A 16852-nucleotide genomic window follows, 5' to 3' on the forward strand; every position below is an offset into this window, starting at 1 on the left:
AATGACTCTGGTCTCACTTTGTAGATGTGGAAATTAAAATCCAGAAAGGGAAGGAGACTTGTCTAGGTCACTCCAAAGAAGGACGTCTATGGTGGAAACCACACTGCTGGTTCCCACTGCACTGCTCCTATTCCATGTCCTTCTGTCATCAGCCCATCAGCCCCAAGAAACCACAGGAGTTTGACAGTGGAAGCTTTCTCCGTATTTAGGGGAACAGATTTTAGCAGGCACCCTCCTCCCTGTGTCTGTACCCTCAGAACTTGCTGTAAATCTTGCTTGTTAATTCCCCATCTCTCTCCTTACTCTGGCTACCCGGCAACCTAAAGGGTGGGAGAGCAGCTGAGCCTGGCTACATGATGAGAGGAGTCCACATCCCCAAGTGAAGCCTGCATAAACGAGCCAAGCTCACTGCACGTGGGCACCACCCCCAGTGTCTGTTTCAGGGTCATGCTTCGTCGTGACAACTCGAGCTATTTCCCTGGCAGGAGGGCAGCACGAATCTCCAAGAGGGTCACACTAACCTGCAGCCAGGGGCTGCCTGCCATGCCTGCACGCCTGGCTGGAGCCTGGCTGCTGAGGCTCCCCCAGGCTTGCTCCAGGCCCAACCAGTCAGCACCCTCCCAGGGAACTCCCAGCAGCTGGCTCCTGACAGCGTCACGAGAAATGTCATAGAGTGTAGAAGCTTAGAACTGAAAGGGAAAAGGATCATGCATCCCAGCGCTTTTCAAACTGTATGTCCTATAGATTTCCTGGAGATCGTGTTAAGATGCAGATTTCTGATTCACTGGGTCTGGGATGAGGTCTGAGAATCTGCATTTCTAACAAGTTCCCAGGAGATGCCAGTGCTACTACTGGTTCAGGGACCACACTCTGAAAAGCAGGGATCTACTCCATCCCTGTCGGCCTGTTGTTAGAGGTGAGGAAACTAAAAGTGTGGGGAGGATTAATTAAAGTTACAGTACAATCTCCTAAGTAATAACTATAGTACTAACAGTATTTACTATCTGTAGAATTCTTTGGTACTTATCACAGACCACTTTATGTTAATATCCTCTTCTTCCAGCTGAACTGTTGAAGCAGGGATATATCTTATTCTCCTGTGTATCTCCCTTTGGTACCACCTGAGATGCCACATGAGCTGTGGAAAAGCACATTACCTGGGCCTGGGTCATCTGAGAGGGTCTTTACACCAGGTGCTTCTCAAATCAGAGGCACAGTTGGGAACCAGAAAGACTTCAGCAGGTACCAGACCTGAAAGGCAAGATGAGGATAGAAGTGGAAAACCTATAGCAAGGTGTCCAGAAGTGTCACATTGAGTGGTTCTGTACTCAGTCCATGTACTGAGAGAGAAGGCTGCTGTGCCCAGGGCATTAGTAAGAGGCAGTATGCCTGCTTTTTAATCAAGGGGCCAGGCCTAGCACCGAGTTCTTCTAAGGGCTCTAACATTTGCTGAACAAATGCACCAATAAAGGTCAAAAAAGACACAGCAGTAATAATTAAACATTCTAAAAGACTCCACATGCTCAGCTATGATTACGTACTTCCTGGCCTACTTCAAAAGTGACAGTGGCAGGTTTTTTCTATTTAAGTTAAAAATCGGTTTTTCTTTTGATGCTAGTAAGTTGGATTCTGTTCAGGGCATACACAGCTAAGCTCAAGCCCATAGGTGTGGACCGCCAAACAGTTGCATAGTAAATGCTGGAAGTCGAAGGTGGCCCAAGACTATCTGTCTGCTGTGGTACTTATTTTGCCAAAGGTAAAACAAAATATGTGATGAAAAGACAAGCCACAACCTGGGAGAAAATATTTGTAAAACACATATCTGATAAAAGACTTATGTCCAAAATATACAAAGAATCCTTAAAACTCAACCATAAAAAAACCAACAGCCCAATTAAAAAAATGAACAAAAGATCTGAACAGACAGTTCACCAGAGAAAATATACAGATGAGAAGTAAGCATATGAAAAGATGCTCAATGTCATCTATCATCAGGGAAATGCAAGTTAAAACAACAATGGGATACCTACACGCCTATGAGAATAGTTAAAACCTAGAACTCTGAATCCACCAGTTGCTGGCAAGGATGTGGAGCAATAGGAACTCCCATTCATTGCTGGTGGGAATGCAAAATGGTACAGCACTTTGGAAGGCAGTGTGGTGGTTTCTTACAAAGTTAAACATAGTCTCACCATACAATCTAGCAATCGCACTCCTTTGAATTTACCCAAATGACTTGAAAACTATGTCTGCATGAAAGCCCGCACACAGATATTTATAGTAGTTTACTCTCATAATTGACAAGTTACCAAGATGTCCTTTAGTAGATGAATGGATAAACAAACCATAGTACATCCATACAATATTGATCAGCAATAAAAAGACATAATCTATCAAGCTATGAAGAGACATGAAGGAATATAATTAAGTGAAATAAGCCAATCTGAAAAGCTACACAGTGTATGATTCTACCTATATGACATTCTGGAAAAAGCAGAGCTATAAAGACAGAAAAAAGATCAGTGTTTGCCAGGCATTTAGGAGGAGTGAGGGAGAGATGAATAGGTGGAAGAGGGGATTTTTAGGGCTACTAGTTTTACTATTCTGTATGATACTATAATGGTGGACACATGACACGGATCTGTAAAAACTTACAGAACTGAACAAAGAGTGAACCCTAATGTAAACTGTGGACTTTAGTTAATAATCAATATTGGTTCATCACTTTTAACAAGCATACTACACTAATCCAACATGTTAATAATAGGGGAAACTGGGAGGCAGAGAAGGAGATATATGGAATGCTCTGTGCTTTCTGCTCAATTATTTTTAAACCTAAAACTGCCATAGAAAATAAAGTCTGTTGATTTTTTTAAATGTGCTATACTGACTTCCAAGGGAAGATCAGTTGCTAGATAATTGCTCAGGTATGTTTCTCCTTAGGCACACAGATGATCTTGCATGTTTGCTGCTGATGGCACCTCTACCCAGCTGTCCCCAACACGGCATGGGCTTGTTGAGAACTGCCTTGCGATTTTGGTGGGTAATTGAGGAACACTTTTTGAATGCAGGAAGCACACTCGGGGTGCCATCCAAGGACCTTGCATTATTTTCCTGCCTTTAGAAAGTCATTGAACTCAATCTGGCAAATAGAAACGTGCCTGAGAGATTTCTTTTTAAATTTGCTGATTATGAACCCTGACCTTAAGGAACTTAGAGTCTAGAGTAGATGGTATATGAGCATAAACCACCATAACATAAGGTAGAAACATGATTCATGCCTTGAGAGAGGTACAGTTGAAGTGGGCGGGAGAGAAAGGAAAGCTGGCTTCTCCCCACTGTGCTCAAGTGGAAGCGATGACATCGGGCAACACAAGGTTGGATTAGAGAGCCAGTTATGGGTGGGTCTGTGGACCAGGGGAATCCATGTTCCAAGCGGAGAGAATTCCATAAGCAGGAGGCAGAGAGGTGTGTGTGTGCATACACTGGGAACAGATGAGGTGGCTGGAGCACAGTGCATTAGAAGGATGAGGAATGGCTTAAAAGGTTGGGGCCAGATGGTGGAAGGCTCTGAATCCCTGGCCAAGGAATTGAGACTGTGTTTAGTGAACCATGGGAACTACTGTGTGTTTGAGTCAGGGAGTGAGCAGATCACAGCTGTGCTTCAGAAGAGTCATGGGGGCAGCATATAGGGTGTGTCTGAAGCGTGACGCCTGGCGCCTGGCTGTGTGAACACCCAGCAGGAGACTACTTCAAGGAAGGAACAAGAACCCAAACAGCTGGAAGCTGTCTCTTCTGCCTCCGAACTCCTACCTCTCTTACGTACTTACCAATTTTTACCTTATCTACATTTTTAAATTAAAAATAGTTCATTATAAAAGAAAATTAACAATATAGAAGGATCTAAAGTAAATGATTATCTGTAATCCCACCGCCAAGAAATAACTACTGTTAACATTATGAGATCTGTACTTTCATATCTTTTTATTAATATGTATAAGTCATACTACATTGCTGCTGTTTTTGTTTTTTTACAAAAGTGAACAGTTTTAAAACTTACTTTTTCAAATTACTTTATAGTGGAATTTTCCTGTCAATTAATATATCTAGATTTTTGTTGGTGGTTTTTGTTTTTTTTAGTTTTGTAAATTGTGGTAAAATGCACATAACATGAAATTTACCATTATTGACATTTAGCACATTCACAGTGCTGTGCGATCATTACTACCATGCAGTTTCAGAACATTTTCATTACCCCTAATGAAACCCTGAACTCGTTGAAATAGTCACTCTCTCCTGCCTGTCTCTGGCAATCACCACTAATCTGCTTTCTGTCTCTATAGATTATCTATTATGGATATTTCTATTTTTTTTGAGACAAGGTCTCACTCTGTCACCTGGGCTATGGTACAGTGACATCATGGTAGCTCACAGCCTCCCCAAACTCCTGGGCTCAAGCAATCCTTCTGCCTCAGCCTCCAGAGTAGCTGAGACTATAGGTATGCACCACCATGCCTGGCTAATTTTTCTATTTTTTGTAGAGACGGAGTCTCACTCTGTTGTTCATGCTGATCTTGAACTCCTGGACTCAAGTGATCCACTTGCCTCAGCCTCCCAAAGTGCCGGCATTGCAGGCATGACCCACCGCACCTGGCCTGGATATTTCTGATAAATGGAATTATACACTATGCAGCCTTTTGTGTCTGGCTTCTTTTGCTTACCGTAATGTTTTCAAGGTTCGACATATCTAAATATTTAAATGTTTTTAATGGAGCTGTCCCTTATCTTTTTTGTTTGTTTTGTTTTAATAAAAGATGCTCATGAACAAACACTACTGATAAATGAGAGTTGTCCTCAAGAATGTCACTCTCCTACATCTAGCTCCTGTTAACCATCTAGGATCTGGCCATCCTAGACTTTTAGATGAACGAGGTTGATATAGGACCATCAAGTTACTGCTTCCTTCCGATATGTCCTGTCTGCTCTTCCTTCCTACCACCTGACATGAATGTGGGAAGACGTCTTAGCCTTTCCAGGCACTTTCGGGACTTACATTAATTTTCAGATGTTAACATGTTCTATCTAAATCAATACTTCAATCTCTCATCCTGTCAACACATCACACCCTGCAGACAGCCCTCCTGTTCCTGCCCCACTCTCTCTGCTCAGCCTGGCTCTTGCAAAGTGCTTTTGTAAGCTCCTTATAAACACCCCCATGTCCTGCCCACTCCCAACACCCCTGGGATGGAGGTTGCATGCCCCATTCCACTGGATGCTCTGTTTAACTCCTTAGAGCCGCCCTCAGTTCCTGCTTTTGGCACTGTGCTCCTGGGATTCCCCTGACCAAGAAGGCCACTTTCTTGGGTACAGTCCTCTCAAGATGCCCAGCTACTTTACCTAGCCCACAGGAAGGCCTTCACTACAGAGGGCACCTTCCTTATTTGTGGCCATCCTGCATGCCTTGAATGGCCCTTCTATATTTGAGGAAATTCCCACATTTAGTTTACCACCCACATTGCAGCCACGATGCAGCTGTGTGACCTAGACCCTGCCAATCAGACGGAGCTCTAGGATTTGGAGGGGAGGAGAGGTGGGTGTGGCGCAGTGACAACCACGGATGTTTTTATTGGAGCGGCATTCGGGGGATGCCTGGTGTTCCTGACCATATAGTTGCCATGCCTGGCTTTCTGGACCACCTGGGATTCAGTGTCCTTTAAAAATTCATACTCAGCTTAGTGAGTTTCATTTTCCCTAAGAATTTGATCAGTGCCTCATCCTTGCTTAGCCTCCAGGCTGCTCCCACTGCAGCCCTCTCTCCTCGCCCTGCCCTCCACACCCTGCCCTCTCCCCAGGAGTTTGGCAGGGAGACTTCAGGGAAAGGAAATGCCCAGCGTTCTCTACTCCTATGAATTCCCTTCAGAGACACTCTCCCCTCCCTCCCTCTCGTCTTTAGTGGACCTCTAGCCTCTGTCCTGCAGGCTGTTGGGAGTGGTGGTTGCTAGACCAGCTGGACCATGGTTAGTATGATCCAAATCAAGGGTTGGGCACCTCTCTTTAGACAGTGTGAGCACTTATCACCTGTGTCCTTATCTTTAGGGCATCTGCAAAACTCCAGGACAACAGAATGAGTCCCACTCCATATCCTGTTGCACACACAGCTTCTGTATATGGGGATCATCATACATATGCCATATTGTAACCTGCTTTTTTATTTACTATTACATTACAGATAACTTTTCATATTGATGAGAATAGTACACTCATCCACTTTTTAAAAATCAGCCATATTGTTTGAAGTATAATTCACAAACACTAAAGCGTATCCACTTTAAATGTACATTTGGAACCATCACCACAATCAAGATATAGAATATTTCTATTGTTCCAAAAAGTTCTCTCTGGTCCCTTTGCAGTCAATCTCTCCCAACTTCCAGCTCTAGGCAACCATTCAGCTTCATCCTTTTCAATAATTGTATAATAATTCCATAATACAGAAGTTCCTTAATTTATTTTACCTTTCTCCTATTGTTAGACATTTAGATGGATTATAATTTATTATTTCATTGATTCATGAATCAAATATTTGTGGAACCCTAATATGTGCTAGGTATGGTGCTATTATAGCAATGATTGGACAAACTTCTATTAATATGTGTGTGTGTGTGTGTGTGTGTGTGTGTTTTTCCTTAAAACATATCCCCTAAAAGTGGAATTGCTGGCTCAAAGAGTGTGCATATTAATATAATATTGATAAATATTGTCCAATTGCCATTCAGCAAAATTGCAACAATCAACACTCCTACCAATAGTGTACATGAATGGCCAATTTCTCACACTTTCACCAACACTAGATATTATAAATCTTTCCCAGCCCATTAGTAGAAAATTGGTTTGAATTTATGTGTCTTTGCTTACTGGCGAGGTGGGTCATCTTACTGTCTGTAACTTTGGTTTGCTTTGTGAAAATCACCGCCCTGGGAGCCAGGCTCCCCTGTCACCACCCCTTACAGTGAGGCTGTGAGCAGGTTCTCTCCTGGGGGTCACTGTCCATTGAGCTGGGAGAACATTCTCTCCTGTTGGAAGTGGGACAGAGGTCACCCTTTGGTTCCGGATAGCTCCCTACTTCCACGTGAGCAGCCACTTTGGAGAAGCCCCTCAAGGATGGTGTTAGTCCTGGTCTGTCCTAGGATTGGACCACTTAGAAACTGGGTCGGAGGAACCAGCTGCAGAGCAGCGGAGGCCGTGACCAGTGCTTCTCCTCAGCCCACCCCAGCAGCCTCGGGACACTGCTGGTCACAAAAAAGATGAAAATGGCCCCAGTGTGCCAGCCAGTGTCCCGCCCTGGCCCTCTCAGGAGACTTCCCTCCACCCTCCAAATTCAGAGGTCTTAAAGGGATGGCTCTTTGTGGCTCCTTAGGTTGGTTCTCTCTTGATGAATGTGGTCTTGACTGCCCCATTCTCTTCCTTTACTTCTGAACTCCCTGTCTCCCACCCCTTTGCTGATTTTTTGGTAATTTTGGTCAGTTACCAGAATGGAGAATTGGTAAGGCACCTCTGGACTCCCTGAAGTTCAGTTTATATTTATTTTTATCTTCTCATGTTTCAAATGTTCAGTGTTAACAGTAGCAACATAGTCACCTTATTCAGCGCTAAGACCCATATTTTTCCATATTTCCCCATTATTGAAACCATCAGGGTCTTACACTTGATGCACAAATTTAATATGAGAGTCCTATAGTTGGATATGGTTTGCTTGACCCCTCCAAACCTCTTTTTGAAATTTGATCCCCAGTGTTGCAGGTGGGGCCTAGTGGGAGGTGTTTAGGTCATGGGGGTTGGCCCCTCATGAGTAGATTATTGCCCTCCGTGGAGGAGTAAGTGAGGTCTCACTCTGTTAGTTCCCACGAGAGCTAGTTGTTAAAAAGAAACTGGCACCTCCCCTCACTCTCTTGCTTCCTCTCTCGCCATGTCATCTCTGCACACACCAGCTCCCCTATCTCTTCCCCCACGAATGGAAGCAGCCTGAGGCCCTCACCAGAAGCAGATGCCGGCACCATGCTTCTTGTACAGTCTGCAGAACCGTGAACCAAATAAACTTCTTTTGTTTATAAACTACTCAGCCTCAAGTATTCCTTTATAGCAACACAAATGGACTAAGACAGAAGGTGTCTGAGTTTTTTTCATTAACAAGCTGTTATTAAACTGACTGTCTACCTTATATCGATGGCTTCTTAGAGACAAGGACATCACATGCCATGCTACTTCGTCAAATACCAGAGCAAATGAAATCCTATAACCCTGCCTCAGGTGGCTCAGTCATGTTGTCTTCATTTGCACGTGGCAAAACTGGGCTCTGACTGAGGGATTTGCCCCGTTTCACAGTTGCCTAGTCTGGGACCATCTGCACACCTACCTCCCATTGCTTATTAAGAGAGCCCAAGGGAATGTTTTGACCAGTTTGGGTCTTGGAGCAGTTTTATTATGTTTCCTGAGCCTGAATGCAAGCCCTGGTGAGACTATCTCTGCAGCTTGTTTTGGATTAAGGGTAGATAAGAAAGGTCCACGGAAGCCATAAGAATGGACTCAGGCCCAGGAACTTCTGGAAATGAAGGATTTTCTGAGAGGAGACAAGCTGGGAATGGCAGTGGGTCCATAAGAGGGGCAGCAGAAGAAGAGGAGACTGAAATCAACTGAGGCCTAGAGGTGTTTGTAAAATTAAAGAGAACCTGATTGTGGTTCTTGAGGGGGGACATGAAAGTAAAGGTGGTATGGGGAGGGAGAGTTAGGCCAGTGTTTCCCAGGTAGAAACTCACGTTCCCGGCCTTCCTGATCAGAATCCCTCTGCTGGCCCAAGCATCTGCATTTTAAACAAGCTCTCCAGGTGGTCCTCAGGCCCACTGCAGATAGAGCCATTTGTAGATACCATGGGGCTCAAGGCCAGAAGGCTAGTGCTCTCTCATTGCCCCTGCCACTAACTGGATAAGTGGACTGAGGTAAGGCCAAGTCACTGCATCCATGGGAAGAGCCACAGTCTTTTCTATTATGCAGCCCACAATGACTTCCTCTTGCCTTAATCTTCTCACACCTTTTCTCTGTACCACTCAGCTGGCATTCAGCACATGTCATCTTAAGTCATCATTCACATCTTACTGCCTCAGATCCTCCATTCTGATGAGATTGAAAACTTGAGAGCAGGGATTGCCTTAGACCACTTTGCAGCTTAGTTCCCAGCACCAAGCTTTACACTAAGATCTCTGTAAATGCCTATTACCTGAGGAGTTCCTGACCAATAAAGTGGCATCAGTGATACAGAGACCTTAGCTTACTTTCCCTCCACTTTCTACCCTTTTGGGAGAAACAATTTTGTTTTGAAGGTAGTAAGATCCTTCTAGCATCCCAGAAGATTTACACAGAGCATCACATAGTAGCATCATGTAGAGGGACAGCTCTGAGTTGGGAGGCTTCTATAAAGACCTGAGTTCTTCAAAGAGAGGTGTTGGTGAGTGGCACTTCCCCAAGTCCTCACTTAAACCTGGCCCTGCCTGGTGCCAAGGGGCATTGTGCCACTAGTGTTCCAGTGAGACACTGACCAACCTTTTGACCCTTGTTATCATGCAAGGACTTGTGATCTATGAGAGGAGATTGACTTCCCTGGGAATGAGGACAGGAAGCCACTACATTGGAGGGGGCGAATCCAGGAAATTCTGATGCCACCATCTAAGAGTTTCTAGTAATGTTTTTGGCACTAACCTATATATTGAGGTTATCTAGTTGGTTATGAACTCGATCAAATTTAAGCCTGCCATGTTTCCATCCACTATCTCCACCAGCTTGTAAGTCCTGGGCGTGGGCAGGGGAAGAGCACTTGAGGAAACCCAAGATTTAACCTCAAGGTTATGTGGTTGGTTTAGTTTGGGGGGTTAGGGTTTATGGCACAGGGAAGAAAATAGGATCCTCAGGGGATTGACTGTTGCTGAAACAATTCATAGAAATATTGTGATGGGGGTAGTTCCTAGGCTAAGTAAGTATTTTCTTTTGGTGTATCTGCTACTATTTTTGGTTTTACCATTATCCTCCATTTTTCTGATTTTCCCTCCAGTGCTCCCTGGGGAAGAAGGTATAATTAAAGCAAGTATTTGGACTTGTCTGGTCCACAGTCACTTTTCACACTTTACAATTAATATTCTCCCCTCAAAGGGGAACTTTCCTACTTTGCTACAGAGTGTGAATTGTTAAAGTGCCCTTTGGAAAGCAATTTTGTTTTATTTTGTTTTATTAAAATTTAAAATGCATACTCTTTAGTCCAGTAATGCCACAACTAGGAATCTGTCCCATGCAAATGTAATTACCAGTATATAATAAAATGTGTACAGAGGTGTTTATTATAACATTTTTCACAGTGGTCAAAAAAAATCTAAAAATAAACTGTACTTCAACAGGGAAATTGTTAACTAAATTATGGCCATCCATACCATGGAATATATTATACAGCCATTAATAAGAAAATGAATTAGGGTTTTACTACCTGATTTGGGAGAGGGGGATTTCTACAAGATACTGTCAAGTGGGAAAAGCAAAAAGCAGATAAGTGTGAATATATATTTTTAAATAAAACAATGAAACGTTTACTTGTATGTAAACACAGAGAAAAGTAAAGAAAGATAATATACACAAGTTAACATTGTGTGTGAGTGTGCATGTGTATGTTGGGAGAATACCACAGTGAGGCAGGTAACACGGAAGAAGCAGGCAAAAAAGAAAAACTGACTCAACAAAAAACATGAACTTTATGATAACCAATTTATATGATGTTATATATGTGCATATGTGTGTATGTATGAATTGAGAAATTTGAGAAAACAAATTTTTATCTACTGACTAGAAAGGATGTCTATTATATGTTGCTAAGTGATAAAAACAAATTGCAGGGTTGACTTTATTAAACACAAACCCACAGAAAGTTAGCCTGTATCCCGGAGTGCATGCTTGCGTAATTCTGAGCAAGGATTTCCATACCTGGGTATCAGGATAGGGGCCTGAAGTGAGAGTGGAGCAAGGAAGGGGAAGGGGTAAGATGGAGGCTGGAGAGAGGTTCAGCTTTTCAAAAAATATTCATCTTTGTATTATTTTATGTGTTGCAGTGGATGTTTGTCCATAATGTATTAGTGATCTATTGCCACAATAATCCCACATAACAAACTACCCCCAAAACTTGGTGGGCTTAAAAAAAACAAACCTTTCTTTAACAGATGGCTGGAGGAGGAGAGGGGTTGTGCCTGCCAGTGTGAAGAATCATTAGTTGCTTAATATTTATAAAGAAGCTTGCAGCTTTCAAAACACTCCTTTGTAATGTTTCATTATTCTCACTTACTTGATTTAAATGTCTGTCCATGCATCTGTCACTAGCCCTTGAGTTTCTTGAGTGCTGTGACAGTATCTCATTTATCAGATAACCTTGATATTGAGGATAGCTCCTGAAACACCACAAAGGTGCTAATAAGTGACTGAAGAATGAATTTAAAAACAAATAAACCACTGGGCATGGAAGCTAACGCCTGAAATCCTAGCGCTTTGGGAGGCTAAGGTAGGAGGACTGCTTGAGGTCAGGAATTCAAGACCAGCCTGAGCAAGAGTGAGATCCTATCTCTACAAAAAAATAGAAAAATTAGCCAGGCATGGTGGCACGCACCTGTAGTCCCAGCTACTCGGGAGGCTGAGGCAGGAGAATTTCTTGAGCCCGTGAGTTTGAGGTTACAGCAAGCTATGATGATGCCACTGCACTCTAGCTCAGATGACAGAGCAAAACTCTGTCTCAAAAACAAACCAAAAAAAAAAAAAAACAAACAAACAAAAAAAACCCTTTATTTAGCTCATGAGTCTGTGAGTAAGCGATTTAGGCTGGGCACAGCTGGGCAGTTCTTCTGGTCTTGGCTGAGCTCACTCACACATGTGGGGGCGGGCAGCTGGCTGTGGCTGGTCTTGATTAGGGTGACTGGGGCAACTACCATTCTCTAGCAGGCCAGCCTGGGCATGCTGTCAAGGTGATAGGAAGGGGGCAAGAGAGAGAAAGAGAGCAAACTCAATCCCATGAGAGCTTTCATGTTTGCTCACAATCTACTTGGACAAAGCAAGCCACATGGCAAAGCCCAGCACAGGGCAAAAGGGCAATGTAAAGTTGCATGACAAAGGGAGCATTGATACAATGGAGGTAAAAAAGGGTAAAAAAATTTTTACAGTCTTACCACATGTAGTACAAAATGTATTGAAGAAAGAGGACAAGCATAGTCATTTGCCTGGTGCCATGTAGAATTCAGTAGCAAAGTTAATTATATCTGGGTTCCTCACATATGTTAGTTAACATCCTGAGAAGCAGAAGACGGCTTTGGAAATTTGAAAAGTGTTTGAAGGATGCCATTTACACAAGTTTTGCTTGACTGAGGGGAGAGGGGACGGTTAGAGGTGCCGGGGCAGCCACTGGCCCTCCAGCTCATTGTCAGTGGTTACCAAAATCATAGCTATTTGAGTTCCTCAGAAGCTCTGCAGAATTCTAGAGGGAATTCTGTGAAATGTAAATGTAATCAAGGGGGGAAAAAAAGCATTCTGGAGGGAAAATGACATTAGGCTGTGATTGAAGAATGCTTGCTGGGTGGCATTTTTTTCTACCTAGGCCAGCCAGGGGCGAGGAGCCAGTGGATCCTTTGTCCCAGCAGGGTGACTGATGTCGTGTGTTCAACTTAAGGAAGTATTTTTTAGGGAACTCAGGGAAGCTCAAAACTGGAAAAAAGATATTGAGGGGAAAGAAAGAATTAGGATAATGTCTTCTTGATTTTCTTCACAGAATACCTGAGTAATTATGGATGATTTGATCTGATTTTGTGTAATCTTGTTTTGTGTTTCCTGTGCTTCATGAGATCAGCAGTAATTGACAGACTGCATCATTGAGTAAGTGAAGATGACAAACGATAGAAAGTTAAAGGGGGCCACAAGAGACTTTGCTGCATGTAGAAAAGAAAGCTACTGTGGGCTCTCTGCCCACTTAGCAGATTTGCAGCTAAGACATTTGCAGTCTCCTTTGCAAGAGGAGATGGGAGTGGAAAACACTCAGGTGCAGGACTGGTTGTCTTCATTTTGGCACCTTTTTAATGGAGCAAGGTATTAATGAGTCAAGGTAAAAACAAGGATGACCTTGTGATTTTGTACAGAAGCCTTTCTCATCTAGCACAAAAACCACAGCCTTCTTCTCCTGGGGGTGTGGAATATCATGTCCATGAGAGGGACTAGAGCTCAGTAGCTTCTCCCTAGGAGCAAATTCTACAGTGGGCTTTATGATGTCATGTGCAGCACTGTCTCCAAATAAAAGAACCCCAAGGTTTTGTGAGAACACATCCTTCACATCTCCTGCCAGCCACTCACCAACATTTAGCCAGTCTCATTTGGAGTCCCAGGCTTATTACCCAAGCCTCAGAACCAAAGTGTCCCAACCTGATCTGGCATACAATTAGTTACCTAGGCAACAGCCCCTGCCTGCTTCTTCCTGGCTAAGAGAACCAAGATTATGTTTATAGAAACAACATGCCCATCCCCGAGGGATGAACCTTGACTCAGCTAGGCTCTCATATCTCTCCTAACCCCCTTGGCCAGCTGCCTATTGTCCCTGACTCCTTGACAGCCATGTGACCATGTGACCCAGCTCTGCCTAGGGAGACATCAGGAGATGTTGTCTGGAGAGCTTAGAAAGATAATGCCTACTGAATAAAAGATCAGAGACTTGTGAGGAAGAAGCCTTTGATTCTTCTTGTTTGGGAACTGGTGTGAGGATGTGCAAGCTGGAGCTGCAGCAGCCATTCTGCAACCAGAAGGCAACAAGCATGTGGAATACATCACACATGAGATGGGGAAATGGAAAGATTAAAAGAGCTTGGGTTCTCTGTACACTGAAAACTATAAAACATTGATGAAAGAAATTGTCAAAGACACAAATAAATGGAAAAATATCCTGTGTTCATGGATTGGAATAATTCATATTGTTAAAATGTCCTTACTACTCAAAGTGATCTACACATTGAATGCAATCCCTATCAAAATTCCAATGGCGGCCGGGCGCGGTGGCTCACGCCTGTAATCCTAGCACTCTGGGAGGCCGAGGCGGGTGGATTGCTCAAGGTCAGGAGTTCGAGACCAGCCTGAGCGAGACCCCGTCTCTACTAAAAAATAGAAAGACATTATATGGACAACTAAAAATCTATATAGAAAAAATTAGCCGGGCATAGTGGCGCATGCCTGTAGTCCCAGCTACTCGGGAGGCTGAGGCAGTAGGATCGCTTAAGCCGAGGAGTCTGAGGTTGCTGTGAGCTAAGCTGACGCCACGGCACTCACTCTAGCCTGGGCAACAAAGTGAGACTCTGTCTCAACAACAAAAAAAAAAAAATTCCAATGGCATTTTTAACAGAAAAAAATTCTAAAATTCATATGGAACCACAAAAGATCTCAAAGTGCTAAAGCAATCTTGAACAAGAACAAAGCTGGAAGCATCACACTTCCTGATCTCAAACTACATTACAAAGCTATTGTAATCAAAACAGCATGGTACTGGTGTAAAAACAGATGTGTAGACCAATGGACCAAAACATGGAGCCCAGAAATCAATCCGTGCATACGTGGTCAACTAATTTTCAACAGAAGTGCCAAGAATATACAATGGGAAAGAACAGACTCTTCAATAAGTGACGCTGTGAAAACTAAATATTCATGTACAAAAAAATTGAAATTGGTCTCGTATCTTACACCGTACATAAAAATAAATTTTAAATGGATTAAAGACTTAAAGGTAAGACCTTAAACCATAAAACTCCTAGAAGAAAACTCCTTGACATTGGTCTCAGCAATCATATTTTGGATTTGACACCAAAAGTTCAGGAAACAAAAGCAAAAATCAACAAGCAGGAATGACATCAAACTAAAAAGTTTCTGCACCAAGAAAACAGTCAATAAGATGAAAAAGCAACCTACAGAATGGGAGAAAATATTTGTAAATCATATATCCCATAAGGCAGGGGTCCCCAACCTATGGTGAGTTGTATACTATTTCATTACATATTACGTGTAATAATAGAAATAAAGCACATAATAAATGTAATGTACTTGAATCATCCCTCTCTCCCCAGTCCGTAAATTGTCTTCCGTGAAAACGGTCCCTGCTGCCAATAAGGTTGGGGACCACTGCCATAAGGGGTTAATATCCAAAATACATAAGGAGCTCATGCAACTCAGTACCAAAAAACAGTCCAATTAAAAAATGGGCAAAGGCCCTGAATAGACATTTCTTCAAAAAAGACATACAAATGGCAAACAGGATGGCGAAAAGATGCTCAATATCACCAATCATCAGGGAAATGCAAATAAAAACTGCAGTGAGATATCACCTCATACCTGTTAGGATGGCTGTTATCAAAAAGTCAAAAGATAGCAAGTGCTGGTGAGGATGTGGAGAAAAGGGAGACCTGTACGCTGTTGGTGGGAATGTAAATCGGTACCACCAACACAAGAAACATTATGGGGCTCCTCAAAAAATTCAAAATAAAACTAGCCTATGATTCGGCAATCCTGCTTTTGGGTATATGTCCAAAGGAAATAACAGCACTATCTGGAAGAGATACCTGCATTTCCATGTTAATTGCAGCATTATTTACAGTAGCCAAGATATGGAAACAACCTAAGTGTTCACTGACCGATGAATGGATAAAGAAAATGTGATACACACACACACTGGAATAGTATTCAACCTTAAAAAAGAATAACCTTCTTAAAAAAAAAAAAAGGTTAAGCTGCCATTTGCAACAAGATGAATGAAGCTGCTGGACATCAGGCTGAGTAAAATAAGGCAGACACAGAAAGACATACTGCGTGATCTCATATCTATGTGGAATCTTTTTTAAAAAAAATTTGAACTCATAGTAACAGCAAGCAGAACTGTGGTTACCAGGAGTCGAGGGGTGGGTAGTGAGGGGTGGGTGGTGAGGGAAAAGAGGAGATTTTGATCAAAGGGTACAAACCTTCAGTTATAAGATGAATAAGTATTGGAGACCTAATGCATAGCACAGTGACCAATAATGGTTAATATATAACATTATATACTTGAATTTGCTAAAAGACTAGATCTCAAGTGTTCTCACCAACACCACACAAAAAGGTAATTACGTGAAGTGATAGATATGTTAATTAGCTTGATTGTAGTAATCATTTCACAATGCATACATACATCAAAACATCACATTTTATACCCCAAGTATGCACAATTTTGTCACTCATACCTCCATAAAACTGAGGAAAAAAAGAGCTTGGGTCCTTGGTGATGTCTTTGAGCCACTGCTCCAGTTCTGGAATCATCTACCTCCTCCAGTTCTCTTGTTATGAAAGATAGAAAAGTCTTCATTGCCAAAGTCACTGTTAGGTATTCTGTTACTTGCAAACAAAAGTTTCTTTGTTTTTTTTTTTTTTTTGAGACAGAGTCTCGCTCCATCGCCCTGCTAGAGTGCCGTGGCATCAGCCTAGCTCACAGCAACCTCACACTCCTGGTCTCAAGCGATCCTCCTGCCTCAGCCTCCTGAGTAGCTGGGACTACAAGTGAATGCCACCACACTCGGCTAATTTTTCTATTTTTAGTAGAGATGGGGTCTCATTCTTGCTCAGGCTGGTCTCAAACTCCTGGTCTCAAGCCATCCTCCCGCCTCGGCCTCCCAGACAAAAGTATTTTTAACTGATGTACCTTATCTCTGGTCCTTCAGCCTGGCCAGAGTAGGTTCAGCTGATAATTCCACCACAGTAGCTTTGCAGCCACTGAACTTCATCTGCA

The 16852-nt window shown here is 42.8% G+C and overlaps 1 long non-coding RNA gene across 3 annotated transcripts in view; it reads right to left on the reverse strand.

Moving 5' to 3' along the window:
• LOC138374297 (uncharacterized) overlaps positions 1-16852 on the reverse strand; it is a 65399-nt gene that overhangs the window by 28953 nt on the left and 19594 nt on the right. For 2 of the 3 annotated variants that reach the window (XR_011231374.1, XR_011231372.1), the window contains exons 3-4: positions 16766-16847; positions 1158-1251 (exon numbers count right to left, since the gene is read on the reverse strand). This is a non-coding gene — a long non-coding RNA (uncharacterized lncRNA). Of the gene's footprint in view, positions 1-1157; positions 1252-16319; positions 16404-16765; positions 16848-16852 lie in introns of those variants that run through there. The other variant, XR_011231373.1, reaches the window with a different exon arrangement.

Source organism: Eulemur rufifrons, chromosome 2, assembly GCF_041146395.1.
Source record: "Eulemur rufifrons isolate Redbay chromosome 2, OSU_ERuf_1, whole genome shotgun sequence".
Taxonomy (NCBI): Eukaryota; Metazoa; Chordata; class Mammalia; order Primates; family Lemuridae; genus Eulemur; species Eulemur rufifrons.